General features: G+C 39.6%; 1 long non-coding RNA gene across 1 annotated transcript in view; it reads right to left on the bottom strand.

Moving 5' to 3' along the window:
• Window positions 1-453: 453 nt before the first annotated feature.
• LOC140503792 (uncharacterized) overlaps window positions 454-18,375 on the bottom strand; it is a 48,881-nt gene continuing 30,959 nt past the window's right edge. Inside the window, exon 2 of the long non-coding RNA XR_011966871.1 lies at window positions 454-724. This is a non-coding gene — a long non-coding RNA (uncharacterized lncRNA). The remainder of the gene's footprint in view (window positions 725-18,375) is intronic.

Below are 18,375 nucleotides of genomic sequence, written 5' to 3' on the forward strand. Positions count from 1 at the left end.
GGTGCTTAATAAATCTTGACTGACTGACAAGTAATCCAGCCTCAGTCTGCCACTAGACTCATTGCTACATATTTAATTTTATCCTTCTGAACTGTATAGAAATCTAGGAGTATACTGACAAGTTAATTTCTCCTTAGCCATTGCAATCACTACGCCATTAATAAGTTCAAGCCCCCACACCCCAGTTCAATAAACCTTAATTATTTAATGAAATGAAATCTCCTTGCCCATTAATAATTACTTTCATTTCTCTTTAACTAAATTAATATTAAAATTAATCTATGTAATCAATTTATTTAATAAATAGAATTAATAACCACTAAGGCATTAATACTTACAGTATTTTAACTGTAACCGAAGTCACAGTCCAAGGCATCTCTCATCCCCAGTATCTGTAGCTGACTCCTTTTTCCTTGTCTGCAAACTCAGTCTCAAATCACTCAACTCATCTCAAACAATGATTAAAATATTTTAATAATCTTTGTAATATTTCTCCCCAAAGACAGCCGCTTTTTCTTTTTTCTTCTTTTCCATAAATACAGGAAATAGTCTCTCAGTTTCCCTCAAGCTCTTCATAGAATTTTCTTTATAAACTCTTTACGGGACTTGCTCAAAAATAACACTGAAGACAGTTCTCAAAGACAAGTCTCTCCCTTCTTTTCTTTCTGTTTCACAGACTCTTTGTAGTCTTTAAGGATAACAGGCAGCACACATCTTCTTGACTCTATAAGGAGAGGCATTTCATATTAATCCATTTTCTCATTGAAAACTGAGGATTCCAACTGAGGAAATAAAATGGTCACTTTTTAAAAGCTACCACCCAAAACTTTTTTTCCCCAACATTGTATTTGAGGTCTTAAAGGTCGATGGTGCAGTAGACAGAGCTCCAGATCTGTAATTTCAGGATGATCTGAGTTCAAACCCAGTCTCAGACACTCAGTAGCTGGGTGACACTGGGCAAGTTACTTAAGCCTATTTGCCTCAGTTTCCTCATCTGTAAAAGGAACCAGTGAAGGGAATGACAAACCGTTCCTGTATCTTTGACAAGAAAACCTCAAATAGGGTCCATGAAAAATCAGACATGAATCTCTAGTCTCTTTGAGAGATACATTCAAACAAGGATTACACAGAGGTGAGATCACTAATTAAGAAGGAAAGAAATAGGTAAGAAGTAGAATACAGGCAGAGGGAGAGATTGTTGACTTTCTTGTCCACTCAGGAAGTCACCAATCAGAGTATCCTGAAGCAAAGCCCTGTTGGCTGGAGGAACCCTTGGATGACTGGCCTCTTCCTGACCCTGGAATTGAGAAAGGGCCCATCAGAATGGCCTTTAGCGAGCCAGACTGAAGTAGCCATCACTACAGCTACTAGAAGACACTCTGGTTGGCCCATTCTCATTTTCTGAATCTTTAAGCAAGGGAATAAATTTGTAACATGTCACAAAGTCAGTATGGGAAAGGGAAGGTGGAAAGGTACTGTGAAAGACAGACAGGAGTGCCTGGCATATAATAAAGGATTATGTGCTTGTCAACTTTCTTTGTGCCATCTCTAGAACTTTACTACCTGGTCTACACACACACACACACACACACACACACACACACACACACACACACACACACACACACACACACACACACACAGTAGGAGATGTGAAAGACTGCAAGATTGGTATTCATAGCTCATCTGCATCTTAGGTACCCTCTGTCCCTCTGACTGTGGGATGGAATGTAGAGCAAAGAACTCCTCCAAAAGCTTCTGTTAGAGATGGCTCCCAAATAGGCCAACTCTTCTCCCCCTACCAGGTAAACTCCTTGGAGTGAACTCCACCCTGCACCAGGGCCAGGTACCATCTGCCTGGGCACCTCCATCCCCCCACTCCCCCACATAGACACCATTATTCTTCTTTCAGTTTCTTCCTCCATTTGACTGTAAGCAGTTTGAAGGCAGGGACTGTCTTCTGCTTTTCTTGGTATTCGCAATGCTTAGCACAGTACCCAGCACACAGTAGGTGCTTAATAAGTATTTATCATCTCCAGAGATGCATAGACTCTTTATCTCCAACAAATTCCCAGATGAGGCAGGACCAGTGTTCACACTCCCCTCAGTACTGTGGTTTCAGCCTTCCAGGGAAATCTGAGTTCAGGCTTTAGGGATGTTGCTTGGAAGTGGTTGTTATAGGGTCCTTTATATAACAAGATCCCCTTGGGAGGTCTTTTAACCTTCCACCCCAGAGTTGAATTTTCTAGTTTAGAGAGGTGGTGAGATAATACCTAGCTTGTCAGGGCTGCCAAGACCAGGAGATCACTCCTTCAAGGAATCCCAGAGGCAGAAAAGGCTCATTATTAGGTTCAGTCAGAGCAGCAGCATCCTTCCCTTGTAATCTGTTCTCCCTGCCCCCCCAAACCCCCTCACCAATCCTCTGGAAAGCTCAAAATTTCCCCAGGTTTCCCCACACCATGACTGCCTTCCCCCACCAACACCTCCAAGCAGCAACTTTCTCCCATGGTCATTCAGCCCTTTGTTCCATCTAAAAAACTACACTTCCCATCATCCTCTGTGCTGAGATAAGACTACAGAAGCCTGGTTCTGTCTTTATGAGTCCTCCTCTGCACTGCACCTTCCCATGACTCTCATCCCCTAACACACCAGACTAACCAGAGGATGGAGCTTCCAACCTGCCCCCATCACCCCTTCTAGACCCTCCCTCTGCTGCCATCTCCCTACAAAGTCTCCTTGGAGAGAATCTCTGTCTCCTGGTCAGTATCACTCTGGCCAGATTCCTGTGGCTCCAATCTACTGACCTTCAGGTCCCTGACCCTGTTTGACAAGGAATTCAGTAACCTGATTTCACAGTCTTCTCTTCCACATCAATATTGCCCTCAGACTTGGGGAAATAACAATAATATGATCCTGGGCAAGTCACTTCACCCCTGAGGCAAGTCTGCCTCAGTTTCCTCAACTGTAAAATGGGGATAATTCTAGTGCCTAACTCTCAGGGTTGTTGTGAGGCTCCAATGAGAGAATGTAAAGTGCTCACACAGCACCTGGCACGTAGGATGCTGCGCTATATCAATGCTAGCTAACAATAATAATAAACCATAGTAATAAAACCACTCATGTGTATAATAGTGATGTCAGGTTTGTGAAGGGCTCTGTTATCTCATTTGTTATCTATTATTGTATCACCTTCACATCTATTATTGTATTCAATCTTCACAACAGCTCCAGGAGGTAGGTACTAAATGATCCCTACTTTACAGATGGAGGGAAATGAAACTGAGAAGACTATAGTGACTTGCCTGGGGTTTGGCGTATAGCTAGGAAGCACCTGAGGCAGGATTAGAACTCAGATCTTCCTAAATGCAAACTCTTTAGGTAAATATTTAACTTTCTTTATAACAGTGTTGTCCAGCATCAGTAAAAATGGGGTCACTAATCAATAAATAAGTATTTTTTAGGGTCATAAATTGATTCTATTTCAAAATATAATGTTACCTGTGTTTTATTGGTATTTTGTTAGTTAAAGATTTCCCAATTACATTTTAACTTGGCTCAGGCTATGCTTCCAGTGGACTACACTAAGCTGTGGACCTAATCCTCCTCCCTTTCTCAAAGACCAAACAGAAGTAAGAAGGATTAGGTTCCTGTGACCAAAAATATTTAAGAGAAAGACAGATGTAATTCTAGCCACATCTAGACAGTCGCAAGTGAACGCACATAATCTACAAGGGCAAGACAGCAAAGCACACAGCACACCCACACACCCTCCTACCTATATTAGTGATTCTTCAGTACTCTGAAAGGGCTATCTCTCATCTCCATCACTGGCTCAAGCCCCCATCCATTGTGCTCCTCTAATTTTAGAGGGCCAAGCACCTAGTTCCCATTAACCACTTAAGAGTCAGATAAGCTTTTACAAAAAATAATTAATTCAAAGGGATAACGTATGGTCTTGTAACCCATTTGAAGTACTGAAGAATTCAAGACAAGGGTGAAAGGTAACACTCCTGGCCCTTAGAAGAAGCTAGAGAATCACTACTACAGATATGAGATATAGATACATAGATATGAGATATGTTCACTTGGTACTGTCCGGATGATACTCAGAAGGAGACAAGAATAACCACCCTCCCAGAGTGTCCTTCCCTCACTATTCTCTAAGGGGGACTTTAATTCCTTCCAGAGGGGGAAGCAGGAGCTTGGGGCTAGAGGCTGGCCACTGTTTTCATCAGAGAAAGAATTAGACTAGAATTATATCTCTCTGTTCCATTAAATATTTTGGCTCTCAGGGAAATAATTTTTAGGTTCAAGCTACACTCCTGACTGCTATCCCTTGTGAGAAATAATTTATTTGGACCCCTACTCTATTCCAATCAGTATCAATCAATCTGATAGAATTCCATAGGGGTAGTTGTTATAAGTTCTGTATTTCAGATCTCAGAGCTGTGGACTGCAGATTGTAAGATCACTTGCTGACTCTTAGGAAGCTAACTAGAGGACCTCCATAATAGTTTTTCCTTGTCATGGTAACCAAGCCCAGCGTGGCAGAGGTGACTCAACTACATGGAAAATCCCCCCAATTTAGTTTTTGTACGTTAAGACCATTCTCTCTTGTCCAATACAAGCAGGTGACTTAGCCAGTGAGGATATTCCATGCTTCATCTAACCTATGACCCCTCTGCTAATATGTTATTTTTGGCCCTCAAAAGCTAGGTCTATCAACCTATGAGATTTTGTATTTTACCATGGCTCTTTTGCATAAATGGGTATCAAATTCTATAAATACAAAGTCCTGGAAGAAGAAGACATCTCAAATCATGAGGAAGATCTGAAGTCCCTTTCATTAGAGGAGACCATGGACCCTTTAATAAAGTGCCATTGGCTCAGAGCCACATTAATGGCAACCATGAAAGGATGGTAATGCATGGACCTCAATTACTTTGGGCCGACTCCTGCAAGGGACCCAAAAAGGAAGTGCACACTAGGTCAAATTTTTGCTGATGGTTCCCCCATGAACACTGACCCTGAGTGGTTGAACTCCCTTACTGTCTACCCCCAAATGCTCTGAGCCTGAGCTAAGTCTCTTCAAGATTAGTGAACCTCCCTTGATTTACACTAAATTCATTTTCTTTAAGAAGGGACCCCAATTGGGCTAAGAGGGACTGTTTGAATTTGTGACTAATCTGTTTAAATTTATAAGCTCTGGGGCATTTAAATTCTATTTTTATAAAAATTATCTGGCCATAATTTTAACTTTTAATACATAGGCTACTGTGTTTTTTCCTCAGTTTTCTTTGCTTCCATTTTGTTAAGACGAGGAAGATTCAGCATTGGAATTGCTAATTCCTCATTTTCAGCTAGCTAACCACCTAGTGTTGACCTGAAAGTTCAGTTAAAAAAGGCAAACAGGCTAAATGTATATTGTTTGTTCCCTTAAGGTTAGCAGTTACATGGCCATGGAGCCAAAATGAAATCTCTGACTGACTGTTACAGGAATGACCAGGCTTAAATCTACTTTAGGACAATCCCAGCATGTCTCTGTCCCTCAGATTTATGGTCTCCACATATATTCAACTATACCATGAGAAAGGAATTTCTTGATTGGATAGGTTGTAAATACAATAACAGAATTGACCATTCCAATTGAAATTGTGACCCAGAATATCTGTGTTTTCTTTACCATTAACATGCCATAACATAGTATATGTCCACAAAATATTAAAATACAGAAAAAGACAAGATAGTTAAGGGTTAAGTAATAGTAATGGGTTAAGGGTCTCATAAAGTAGGCTAAGTCAGCCCCATCTGGCCTTGTCGACATAAGAAGAGGTATTCTCTGAATATACCTCAGAGAACAAAGAGACTGTTAGGTCCAGGCTCTTCTTCTGATTGATTAATTCAGGCTCTGGCCCTTATTAAAGTTCAGAAATGATATTAAATGTCATTATTTCCTACTTTTGGTCAAAGGCAAGCTGAAGGCTTCACCTTCACCTGAAAGCAGACCAAGAAAGGTATGGAAAAACCTCTAAACAACCAGTCCTAGGTATGCAAGGGGCTCAGGAAGAGGGGGAACTGTCTTTCATGCAGGTCTGGTCCAGACTCTTGGGAAAGCTGTCCACATCTGAGGTTGTCTTTTTCAAGCCCTTTCAAAACTGGAGGGCAAGGTCTCCTATGAGCTCAGGTCTCCACTCAGAAGTGGGGGGCAATGGATATGACAGATGGATCCAAGAGTCTAAACAGAAAGACTGGACAGGGACTCCCAGAAAACATATGATTTGATAATTGAGAAGAAACAGTACAACATAGTTAATATGGCTAAAGGCACATAGAAATAGTTCGGTTTCCCAGTCATGCAGGGTGAGATTCAAACAACACAATAAAGTTTTTCCCACAGTTCACAAAATTGCATTTTTACCTTAAGTCAGGTACAGATTAAAACTTAGATGGCTCATAATAGACCAGTTTTGAAAAGGGAGATTTACGTCACCAAGATAAACAAGAAAACTTAAACATGAACCATACAAATCAAAGCAATTGCCAATGTTAACTAACATTAAGTTCCTGGTATCCCAGTAATCCCTTCTTAATGACCATTTAAGCATCAATTTTTGAATCCCAGATGTCTCATGTAGTTATCTGATGCCTAGATATCCTCCCTTTGACAATAGGTTTTATTCTTGGGAATGTTCAAAAAGGGAGTTTTACATCTCTGGTTCAGATCTAGAAATTTTCTTGATAATTCTGACAATATAAATTAGTAAAATCACTTAACATTTGTTCTGCATTTTTTTTTGAAAACTCATACAATTTCAGTTTGTATTATTTTCTGTTTCTATCCTTACCTAAATTCTGTACCTGATATAAGAATCTTTTAAAATGTGAGGGTCCAACCATAAAATTCGTTCATCTGCCTTTTAAGATTATTAGACAGATACTTTAATAAAGAAATAATTTCACTTACTTTTACCACTATCTTCTACAATTTTTGTGCAAAAATCCAAATTTGAGATCTTATTACCAAAACATGATAAATTTTTAGAAGCCAATCATATACACCTTTATGTAATTCTTAGAGGAATCAGTCTGATCCTGTTGCTTTTCTTCAAAATTTGCTATTCTATTTAATTAGATATCTATCACATTGCATCTTTGTCTTATTACTTGGTCTAATCATTTCCTCTTTTAGAGGATGTTATTTCTATATTATATTTATTTGACCATGAATATAGGTTAAAGTTGTAAGCTATTCATTCTTGCATCCCATTATAGTAACTCAGAGAAGTTCCAATATCCACCTATTGTTTAATAGATTTAGTCTTGTACTTACAGAACTTCTTGATTATAATAGACATTTGCTATAAAAGAAAAAGGGTGACAATGTTATATATCTTAACAGAAAGGACTTCCTCAATCTCTGTTTGAGTCCAGGAATGAGCCATTATCTGACAGCCAATCATATAATCACTAGGTGCTGAAAGCATGGCTTAGGAGTAATCAAGTGGGAATTTCCTTTTTCAGAAAGGAAACAGCACATTTGGGAAACAGAGTTAGGAAGATCCTATTCAGGCTGTGTCCAAGGTCATCTTTAAAACCTTTCTAGACATTCACCATTCTCAGCCTGCAAAATATGCCAATTGGTTTTATGATAACTTAGACAACTATTCCCATAATCAGAGCTTAAAACAGTAGTAAATTGCAGCCCCATAAAAAGTAAATATTGGCTGGTATCTATCCTTCATACAGGGCCATCTCAAAGTTGATTGAGCTATTAATTATCAAATCAAATTACATAATTTTTCTGTCTTCTTAAAATACTTCCTTATACTCTCTAAACATACTTAAGTCATCTGAAACTGACACAAAAGTACCTAAAACTGCTCTCTAGGGACAAGAGGCTTTGGATAACCCCTGTTAGTTCCCAAACCTTATTATCTGCCTTCCATATTTTCAAGCAAACCTTTATTTATCTTTCTAAATCTCTCAATCCCATTATTCAGATTATTCCACTTTCCTTTACATTTTAACCATAAGACAAGATAGCTCATAACTTATTACTTTTTACTAGCATAAGTGTACTGGAATCCCATTCCAACTTAAAGAAAGCCAAGAGGTTAACAGCTAACCTTACAGGTTGATGGGTTTATGTCTTTGTTCCACAAATTTGTTATTCTTCCCTAATAATACTCATTCTGGAAGAATGAGATGCTTCAGGATTTGAATGTCTTACATGTGATAAGTTCAAACATTAATTTAGCTCTTGCTTAGGCCATGGAAAAAGTACAAATTCAGATCAAAACAGCAAAATCTCTTCTGCTTTATAGTTCTTTACATTAACAACAACCATTATTATTTTTACTTCTACAACATGAAACGGGTCAAACAGAGATAACACATATTTTTTTTCTGCAATTGAAACAAAGTGTGAAGTTTACCAAGAGCAGAGAGGCTGGTGTCCCAGTGGTGATAATTCTTGTAGGCAGGTTTTAGGGAATGCTTGCCACAGGCCTGATCCATCCACCTATCCCTTCCCTACAGCTGCAGAATTTACTAAGCTTGGGGTGGTTTCAGCTGCTGAGACAGGGTGGGCAGAATGTATAGGACCTAGGTGACATTTCCAAGCTTTACCTAGAAGGGTGGGCTACAAGGTGCCCAAGGGCACAAGACTATTAGAATCACTGCCAATCTATGAATTGCTGCCCCTACACTTCTACTGCATTTTCTTCTCTATAATTAAATCTGGGATGAGAGGTATTAACATGAACCCTTGCAGCTGTTAAAAATCCCCATTCTGAGATACTCTCTCAACTCTGGGAGGGAGTGAGGAATGCTAAATGATCAGGATTGGGAGGCAATGTTTTAGCAAGGTGAGCTCCTAGAGCTACCTACAGTCTCAGGAATTCTTTCCCAGTAATTTCAAATGATCAGTTCCTGAACTTTTTAATGATTAATCTCACAATCTACAAAATCTGCTAAGATGATTTTAGCTAAAATGATCTAACTTTCCATTGTTAATTCCAGGTTGGCCAGACCAGAACAACAAGGAAAAGTCTTAAGGCTTTGTTTGTTTTCCTAGCTGCAGCCCTTAGAAGTCTCTGGCTGGCTGCATTTTAAATCTTACAAGATAACAGACTCATTCACAGCATACATGAGACAGACAGACATATGCTGACAGACAAATTGACAATTAACAACAAGACACATACAAACAGAGCTCAACAGAAAGGGGGGATTAGAAATCCATGTCATGAATTGGCTATTATTATTCCAAGGGGAGGGTTGCAAGGATTCATGATCTGACAGAATATGGGTGGATCCTGCCAACCTTGGAGCATCTCTATGGTCCTTGGAGGGTGGAGTGTGGTTTGGGATGGGAGTCTCTTTTGGCTTTAAAATCCTCCTCAGCCTGTGTTTCTAGTGTTTTGGCAAGCTGGGGGACCAGCTCAGCTATAATCTGTAGGAAATCCTTAAGGGAAAGGGGAAAGGGAGGAAGCAAGGAATAGTGTAGAGGAGGAGTGGAGTTCAGAGGAGATGGGGTTGTTGAGAAAGAGAGGAGAGTGGGGTGAAGGGAATTAGCCAGTATCAGGGGGTGATACTGAAGCAGCTTTGGGAGTCTTAAGGGAAGAGACTCCTGCCTTTTGTTCTCCCTCAGACATTTCGGCAAGCCCAAGATGCTATTTCCACTGCTGGCTAGACATTTTGTTGACCTTTAAACTTAATTTAGTTTTAAGATAAACTAACTTTGACTGGTCCAAAAGAGTCCTATCGTGGCCAACATAATTTAGGGCTATCTTTAGTTAATTGACGCTATACTAGCAATACTCGTGGTAATTTTTCCTGAAATCATTCTGTACAGGGCATCTACACAGAGCGTTTGACCTCAAACTTGATCCCTGCCCTGAGCTAGCTTTAAAGGGAAATTTCAGACTCCAACCTAACTAGTGGGAGTCTTTTGGAAGCTGGGATTAAGAGGATTTACCCAATCCCGATAAGGTTTAATACTTCAGGAAAAATGAATCCTGAAGTGCCTAAGTCTCTTGGCTTTGGCGAGGTGGGGAGCTGTTCTCTCCTAATCCATCAGTTCCAATCCGAGTTATGGCACCATAACTGTTGACCTGAAAGTTTGGTTAAAAAAGGCAAACAGGCTAAATGCATATTGTTTATTCCCTTAGAGTTAACAGTTACATGGCCATGGAGCCAGAAGAAAATCTTTGACTGACTGATTTATGGTCTCCATGTGTTCAACTACACCATGAGAAAGGAATTTCTTAATTTAATAGGTTGTAAATACAGTAAGATAACAGAGTTGACAGTTTCAATCGAAATTATGACCCAGGATATCTGTGTTTTCTTTACCATTAACATGCCATAACATAGTATATGTCCACAAAATATTAAGATATGGAAAAAGTTCCATTATTCAAGATAGTGTGTTGAGTTAAGGGTCTCATAAAATTTGATGTCAGCCCCATCTGGCCTTGTTGAGAAAGGAAGAGGTATTTTCTGAGTTTACTTCAGAGAACAAAGAGACTTTTAGGTTCAGGCTCTTCTTCTGACTGATTAATTCAGGCTCTGGCCCTTATTAAAGTCCAGAAATGATATTAAATGTAATCAGTAGCTAATTTCAAAACTTCCTGTTGGCAGGGTATTTTTGCCTTTAAATTCTTTTAACAAGGAGTAATTAAATAATTTTTCTTATTAGTAGAGATATCTCTTAAATTGGTTGAGGGGGAAATTTTGCTGGCTCACTATGGACAAGGAAGTCATCTAGAGGACCCAGTGACCTGTCCCTGAATGGGTAGGGCTTAGGGGAGTGATTCCCCCTTCCAGTGCTCTGATACCACTTTGAGGGAGCAATAATTCAAGCCAGACCTGATTGATTACAGAGGGGGTCTTAATCCCACTGAAACAGAGAAGATATAGGAATTTGTTAAAAAGCAATGCCCCTTGACAGTCGGCACATGTCTTCCTTCCCCAATCAATATAAGACTACAAAATTAGTGCTTTAAATAGCTATGCTAAAAGATTAGTAATTTAGAAAATTTGAAGGAATTGGTTTGGTTTTGGGGGTAAAATAATGGAACCTTGTGCAAAATGAAGTTTAGTTATTACCATTAGTCATTATAAATCAATATTTATTGGGTTGAAAATATTATAATGGTGGTAAATTAGAGAATCTCATCAGTTCTTATATGTTCAAAGATCATAATAATATTTACACCTATCTCCCAACTTTTGGGAGAAACATATAGTTGTGAACTGCTTACCACAGTGTCTGGCTTATATAAAAGACGAGCACTGTAGTGTTCAGACTTTGTAGGAATACAATTTAAAAAACCATCGTCCTATTTAGAGGTACTTTTTCTCTTCGGCATGTAATGTTAACAAAATTGACAAATTGTGAACTAAACGATCTGCATGACAGTCACTTGTTCAACTTCAGTATCTTTTAATCAGCTGGCCTTTCAAATCACATCCACTGCTGGCCAGTCTGCTAACTTGTACCCCTCTTTGTGTACTTACATAAAAAGATTATTATTGTGCCCAAGTCAGTCCTTGACCAAAGTTGAACTATTCCCTAGTTTTAAAGCCACAGCTCCCTCTCATGCCATAGTTTTCACCAAAGAAATAATGCCCAGATAGGACCCACTTGTCTACATGGACCGTGCTGGGGGTCCCATCTAACTGTATTTTTTTAATACAATTTTTTTAAAAAGCCATTTTTGTGGCTTAATATTCTCCCTTTGGCTTTATCTGTAGATGGGGGGGGGGGGGGTGATGGCTGTGAATAGATGAAATTTGTAAATGTTTAAAAATTCTAAATGAAATTTTGAAGTTAATGTTACCTAGCCCTAGATGTGCTTAGTGAAATTTTGCTATTTGAGGAAGAGTCTCTTAGGACTTTAACTTGCTTCCATGCTAATTCTTGGATCCAGGTATAAGTGTCTGGCCCCTCATAAGGCTGCCGGTTCATTATTCAAGGAAAACGCCCCTGTAATCTAAGGACTGTCACAGCTGGATATCTTTCCCTGGGAAAGTCGAAAGAACAACTTTGTGATGTGAAGATAGGATGCTTTTGACCAATCTCTGTCTTGGTAAATGAGATATTTTCCCACCTGGTTAATTCTGAATCTGGCTATGACATCCTGTCACACAACTGGCTGCCGATGATACATACCTGAGATCAAACAGAACTAATGCTGCTGTGTCCCTGACTTTGTCCTCACGTAGCAAATTCCATTGATAAGGGCAAGTGTCAAAGAAGATGAACCCTAATGGTGATTTTTTATTAAGTTTTACATGCTATTATGGTGAGGGACCATTTTGAATTGTCATTTGAATCACAAATAATAGACACCATGAAGTCTTTTAATTGGTGGGTTATTTAGTTTATAAGAAATCACCCTATAACATTCTTAATATATGATTAGTGTGAGATGTCACTTAATGGAAAATGTGATGCAATTTTCAGAATAGGATTAAGAATTTTACATGTAAAAAAATTTGAAACATCTATTTAATAATATTGAGAGACAAATTCATTTTCCAATTCAGACACTCATGATGCAATACTGAAATTCTCTCAAGTTTTAGCTGAATTATGTATTCTTAATACAACAATTCTTCTTATAGCCCTATTTTATATTGAATTTGTGGTAAGTTTTGGCACCTGAGACATAGATCTGGAAGGAAGAAGCCCCTTCAAAGCTAACCTAAGAAGGTGACTAGAAATATAAATTCTAGGTTCTAGAAATATAATGTTATAGACCTTGAACTTATTCATTTACATCAAGGATATGTGATTTTTAATAACTGAGACCACTTAAAGCTATAAAGCTATGATTATTGGAATTTGTTGTTAGACCTCATGGGATTGTAATTGATATTATTCTGAATCTGACTCCAGGTATGATGATCAAGGAATCATATTAGTCGGTAATCCTATAGGGTTGACATCCATGAATTTACAGGTGTAGTTCTCACGTAGTTCTCATTCAATGAGTAGACTTCTTTAAGTAGTTACTCATGGGATATCCCTTTTTAATAAAGAAAAAAACAACAAAATCAAACTGGGCGGGCAAGACCCTCAGGGTTCTTGGGTAAAAGAGAAACAGTTACTATTTAGTATTTACATCCACTCTGTGCTAGATGGGCAGGGACCTGCTATGAGCTCCAGAGTAAATTGGGCTTAAGACCTGGCCTTTGAGCAAGAAATTTATCCAGTAAACCCAAAGCAAAAAATGAAATTTTTTGCCATGGAAGCATACCTTCCACTGGGTAGAGTACCCCAGGGAAGGATGGAGATGAGAGCAGAGGAGAGGAGAAGAGAGGAGAGGAGAGGAGAGGACAGGAGAGGAGAAGAGAGGAGAGGAGAGGAGAGGAGGGCGAGCTGCTACTCACTCACAGGTTGTGCTTGTCCATTGTTCTCAAAGAGGACCATGACATCAAGATAATGACATGATTTGCACTTGACCTTGATTTGAGGGAGGGAGGGTTGTACAAGATCATCAGCCTCACTTTCTCCTCCAGAGCCATCTGGGTCCAGTGGCCTGATATCATTGTCTTAATGAATATAGTATAATTTATTTGTTCTCAAAGAGGACCAAAATGACATCACTATGTTAGAATCAAGTTACTGTATGTCCAACTGTGGCAGATCAGACCAATGTGAGCTTGGAATGCTTTGCCATAGGTTGAGCACTAATAGTCCATATGAACATTTGGGGGTAGATTCTCTAAATGTGGACATCTTGTGTTTCTTTTGAAATATTTCAATTCTGCTTTGCTCATAGAGCACCAGAGCATCTCTGATGAGGTCACTACATGCTGGGTGATCCTGTGCCAGTGTTTCCCATGTCATGCAATCAATTCCTTAGTTCTTAAGAGAGACATTGAGAGATTGAAGTAAATCTCTCTTTGGACAAATTTGCAACTGAAGAAGAGGTTTTGAATGCCATTAGGCTCCTCTCCTATGGCAAAGCACCTGGTACTGATTCTATTCCAGGTGAAATGTACAAGGTGGGGGTGGGGTCTCATAAAAAATGGCTCATCAAAAAGCTAACTGAAGTTTTCCAGGTTATATGGCAAGAGGAGGTTATCTCCCAGGAGTTCAAGGATGCCCCCATTGTCCATCTCTATAAAAGTATGTCTGAGCTATTATGTTAAGATACAAGTGTAAGATTTGAGTTATTTATTTTAAACGTTTAGTCCTTCCTAAAATTAATGCGAGAGTAATTGGATATTGATGGGACAATTTAGGGAACTAAATTGTTGTTCTATTAGTTATTAAGGCTAAAACAGAAACATCTTCAGTTTTGGTCTGAAGAAAAGAATGCTAGAATATCTTTTATTTGGGTTTATTATTACCACCCAGAAGTTCAATATGTCTTGAAAGGCAAGCATGTTTTATTATAAATAACTTATTTGATGTGCACTATTCTGAAATTTACTACTCAGTGTATTTATACATCCCATCCCATAACTTTTTGTTATAACTGCAATTATTTTGGCAAATTTAAAATGAATTCATTGGATATCAGAGGTCATCATCTTATTAAAAAGGTGTTCTGTTAATAGTTACCTAGCAGAATCTCATCCTCCTAAAGGAAGAAATAAGGAGAAGGATGAGTAACCTAAGGAAAATTGCTAGAGTAAAAATTTTTCAGTTAATTTTTGTGAATAGTTGCAGTAAGATTAGGTAATTATGTTTGTCAAACATAAAATTTGGATTCAGAATTTTTAAAAATTTCTTAGTTGTTATTTGAATTTACCAATCTAAAATGAAAATTTTCTGGTCTACTGATGTTCATATTAGTGTTATTAAAGAGCTAGCTCTCATTATCTGACCTGGTTATTGTCATAGCAAATTAGAAGTGTATTAAGATCTACATTGTCAGAGCATTTTACAGAGAAGGGGATCTCTGCAAGTGACCTGAATGGTGAAGCAAATCTACTAGAAGCTGTTTGGAAGCCCCACCCTCTCTAGTATTCCTATGAGAATAGATCTCCGGAGGACCATGGGAATGCATCAGCTGACGTTTCAGAGACTGGAGAACTGTATTAGGTGGGATGAGATGAGTTGTCTTATGACAGTTAGCTTTTCTTCATGTAATTTGTGGTGGGTTTGCTATAGGCTATCTCTATGGGGCTCTATGTTGTGATAGTTGCAGAAACTTTTTAAAGACTGCTTCAGGGAAGCCATGAATTTCTGCAAGCCACTTCAACAGCAATTGTCCTATAACTTTCACTCCTTGCCTCAGTTTTGCTGCATGTCCCCTGAAAAAAATGTTACCTTAAGGGCATGGACCTCAGAGCCCACAAAGTTGTAAATTCTGCAGAGGGTCATGAAATCTTCATGAGAGATATTGACTCAAGACCTCCACCACCAACACCCTTTCACATTCCGCCGTCTGTTCCAGTGAGCATATCGTCTAAGACATCATCCCCTTCATCACCATCCCCTTCACAAATGGTTTCGAATCCACCTGTTCCTGAGCCTGCAGGGACTGGACTCTTGAATCCTTTTCCGTATTCCATTTTGGCTTTTGTGCCACCACCAGTAACAATAGGTGATAATTCTTTTGTGCATGCAACTCAACCAATTCCTCCTTTTTCTTCACTCCCTATGCTACAGCAGTCTAGAACTGTTTGTGTTGTCTACATGGATGTTGCCTCTCATCATTGTAATGGAGTGGTTGTTTGTCAAAATTTCTTAAATCATTTTCATGAATTCAAAAGATTTCTAGAACCCGTGTGTAGGACAAACAATATATTTCTACTTTTCAACAAATGCCCTATGATCTCCCAATTTACCTATCTTGTAGTACATATTTTCTTAGAAGGTACTGGTCCTTCATGGGTTATTGGTCAACTAGAGAGCCACTTCAGACATTTATTGAGTTAATCTTTAATCAAATGAAACATAATCAGTTTGTTATAAGTTGTGCCAATTTCTCTCTTCTCTAATGTCACTTTTGTGCCTCAGAAAGGGGACTGCCCCCCTACTGCATCACTCATAGAGGACTTCCCTCTGTACATTTAGATTGTAACAATCCAAAGAAATACTAGGGTTTTTCTGTGGATTGAAGGGATGAAATGTGAGAAATAATTCATTGAGATCCCTACTGTATTGCAATAAGTTTAATATGTTACATAAATCATATAGGGATACATAGGTACTTAAAGTGGGCCTCAAATTTTAATGTAATGCTCACTACTTTTTAACCAAGTTTTGAGGCTCACTTGTACAACCACAAGAATGCTGACAAAGATATCTCCACCCTGTTTTGCTCAAATACCATGTCCAAACCAAGCACATGTGGGATGCATTGATAATTCGGAAAATCCCCCAATTCATTTTGTACCTCCAGAACATTCTCCCTTCCCAACATGAGCAAATGACCATCTTATTACCACTTAGTCAGTGGAGATAACCAGTGCTTCTCCCAACCTGCACTATGCCCCTGCCCCCATTACATGTCATTTAGGGACCTCAAGAGCAAGAGCTAACAACCAATGAGATTGTGTATTTCACCACACCTATTTTGTATATTTGGAAAACCAATAAAAACAAGGTCCTGGAAGAAGGAAGTATCTCAGATCAGGAGGAAGATCTGTGATCCACTTCATTAGAGGGGACCACTGACTCTTTAAAAAAGGGTCATTGGCTCAGAGTTCTGCCTCAGGCACTTTTATTGTAGGTTGGAATATTTTAATCCCCACAGACTGAGTTTCTGTGGCAGTCCCAAGAGATGCTGTTGCTGTTGTTTGTCCTTCATTCTCTAAGAGGACCACAACATGAGGAAGCTGATGCCAAGGAAGAGCAGGGAGGGAAGGGAAGAGAAGGAAAGGGAAGGGAAGGGAAGGGAAAGGAAGGGAAGGGAAGGGAAGGAAAGAGCAGAGCAGGAAAGGGAAGGGAAGAGCAGAGCAGGAAAGGGAAGGGAAGGGAAGGGAAAGGAAGGGAAGGGAAGGGAAGGGAAGAGAAGAGAAGAGCAGAGAAGGGAAGGGAAGGATTCCTAGGTCTTACCCATCTATTCACTACAGTCTAAATTGTACCAATCAATTGTTAAAGTGCACAGTCTGAAAGGACTGATGGCATGCTTCTAAGGCTCCCAGGAGAACTAGATGGACTTAGTTCCAAAGTGGTCTGGGAAAGACAATTCACTCAGTCTGGAATCCCTGGTTGGACTGGTGCTCTCCTTTAAGTAATTATCAATTCAAAACTGGCTGTGATCAGAGACAGGTGAACTGGAGTCCCGAATGGGCACCTAGGAATTGTCAGCTGAGGACTATGTAAGAATGAGACATCATTAGCCCTGACATGACAGTACTCATTTTCTACTGCTGCATGAATGGTCTCCTTCCAGAATCCAGGTTAAAATCCTGCCTCTGCCACTCCCTATGCATGTGGTCTACAGCAGGTTACTTAAGTGGACCTCAGAAGATGGAGCCAAGATGGCAGGGTAACAGCATGGACTTTCTAGAGCACTCCCGCCAAGCTCATTCAAATGCCTGTAAATAAAATGGCTCTAAACAAATTCTGGAGCGCAGAACCCACAGAATGATGGAGTGAAGCAAATCTCCAACCCACGATAGCCTGGAAGGTCGCTGGAATGTGTCTACTGCACCATGCTGGGAGGAGAGCACAGTAGAGTATGGGCCACAGGTGCATCGAGGAGACCTGAGCAGGCCTTGGGGAGACTGAATCTCTCACACCTGTGGTGGTTTCCAGACTTCATGACCTCAAAACACTGAGGATAAATTGGAAGGTCAGCAGGAAAAGCCTGTGGGACCAGTGCAAGAGAGTGGAGTGGTTCCGTCCCAGCCCCAGGGCAGCAGAGCGGGGAGGGGCTGGAGTAACCCACAGCAGCCACAGCAGCAGCAGGGACAGCTGCAGCCACTGTTCTGGGGCTCTAAGCCCACAGATTGTGGGGGGACCAAAAGGCTGACAGTACACTCCCCAACCCCACTAGAAGCAGAGAACTACTTTGACAAAGAGCTCAAAAGTCAAGTAAATGACTGAGGAAATGAGCAAAAGCTGGAAAAAGAATCAGACTATAGAATCTTACTTTGGTGACAAGAAAGACCAAAGCATGCAAACAGAAGAAAACAAAGTTAAAGCTCCTCCATCCAAAGCCTCCAAGAAAATCAATTAGTCTCAGGCCATGGAGGAGCCCAAAAAGGATTTTGAAAATCAAGTAAGAGAAGTAGAGCAAAAACTGGGAAAAGAAATGGGAGTGATGCAAGAAAATCATGAAAAATGAGTCAACTGCTTGCTAAAGGAGACCCAAAAAATGCTGAAGAAAATAACGCTTCAAAAAAATAGACTAACCCAAATGGCAAAAGAGATCCAAAAAGCCAATGAGGAGAAGAATG

This window comes from Notamacropus eugenii, chromosome 5, assembly GCF_028372415.1.
Source record: "Notamacropus eugenii isolate mMacEug1 chromosome 5, mMacEug1.pri_v2, whole genome shotgun sequence".
NCBI classification, from domain to species: Eukaryota; Metazoa; Chordata; class Mammalia; order Diprotodontia; family Macropodidae; genus Notamacropus; species Notamacropus eugenii.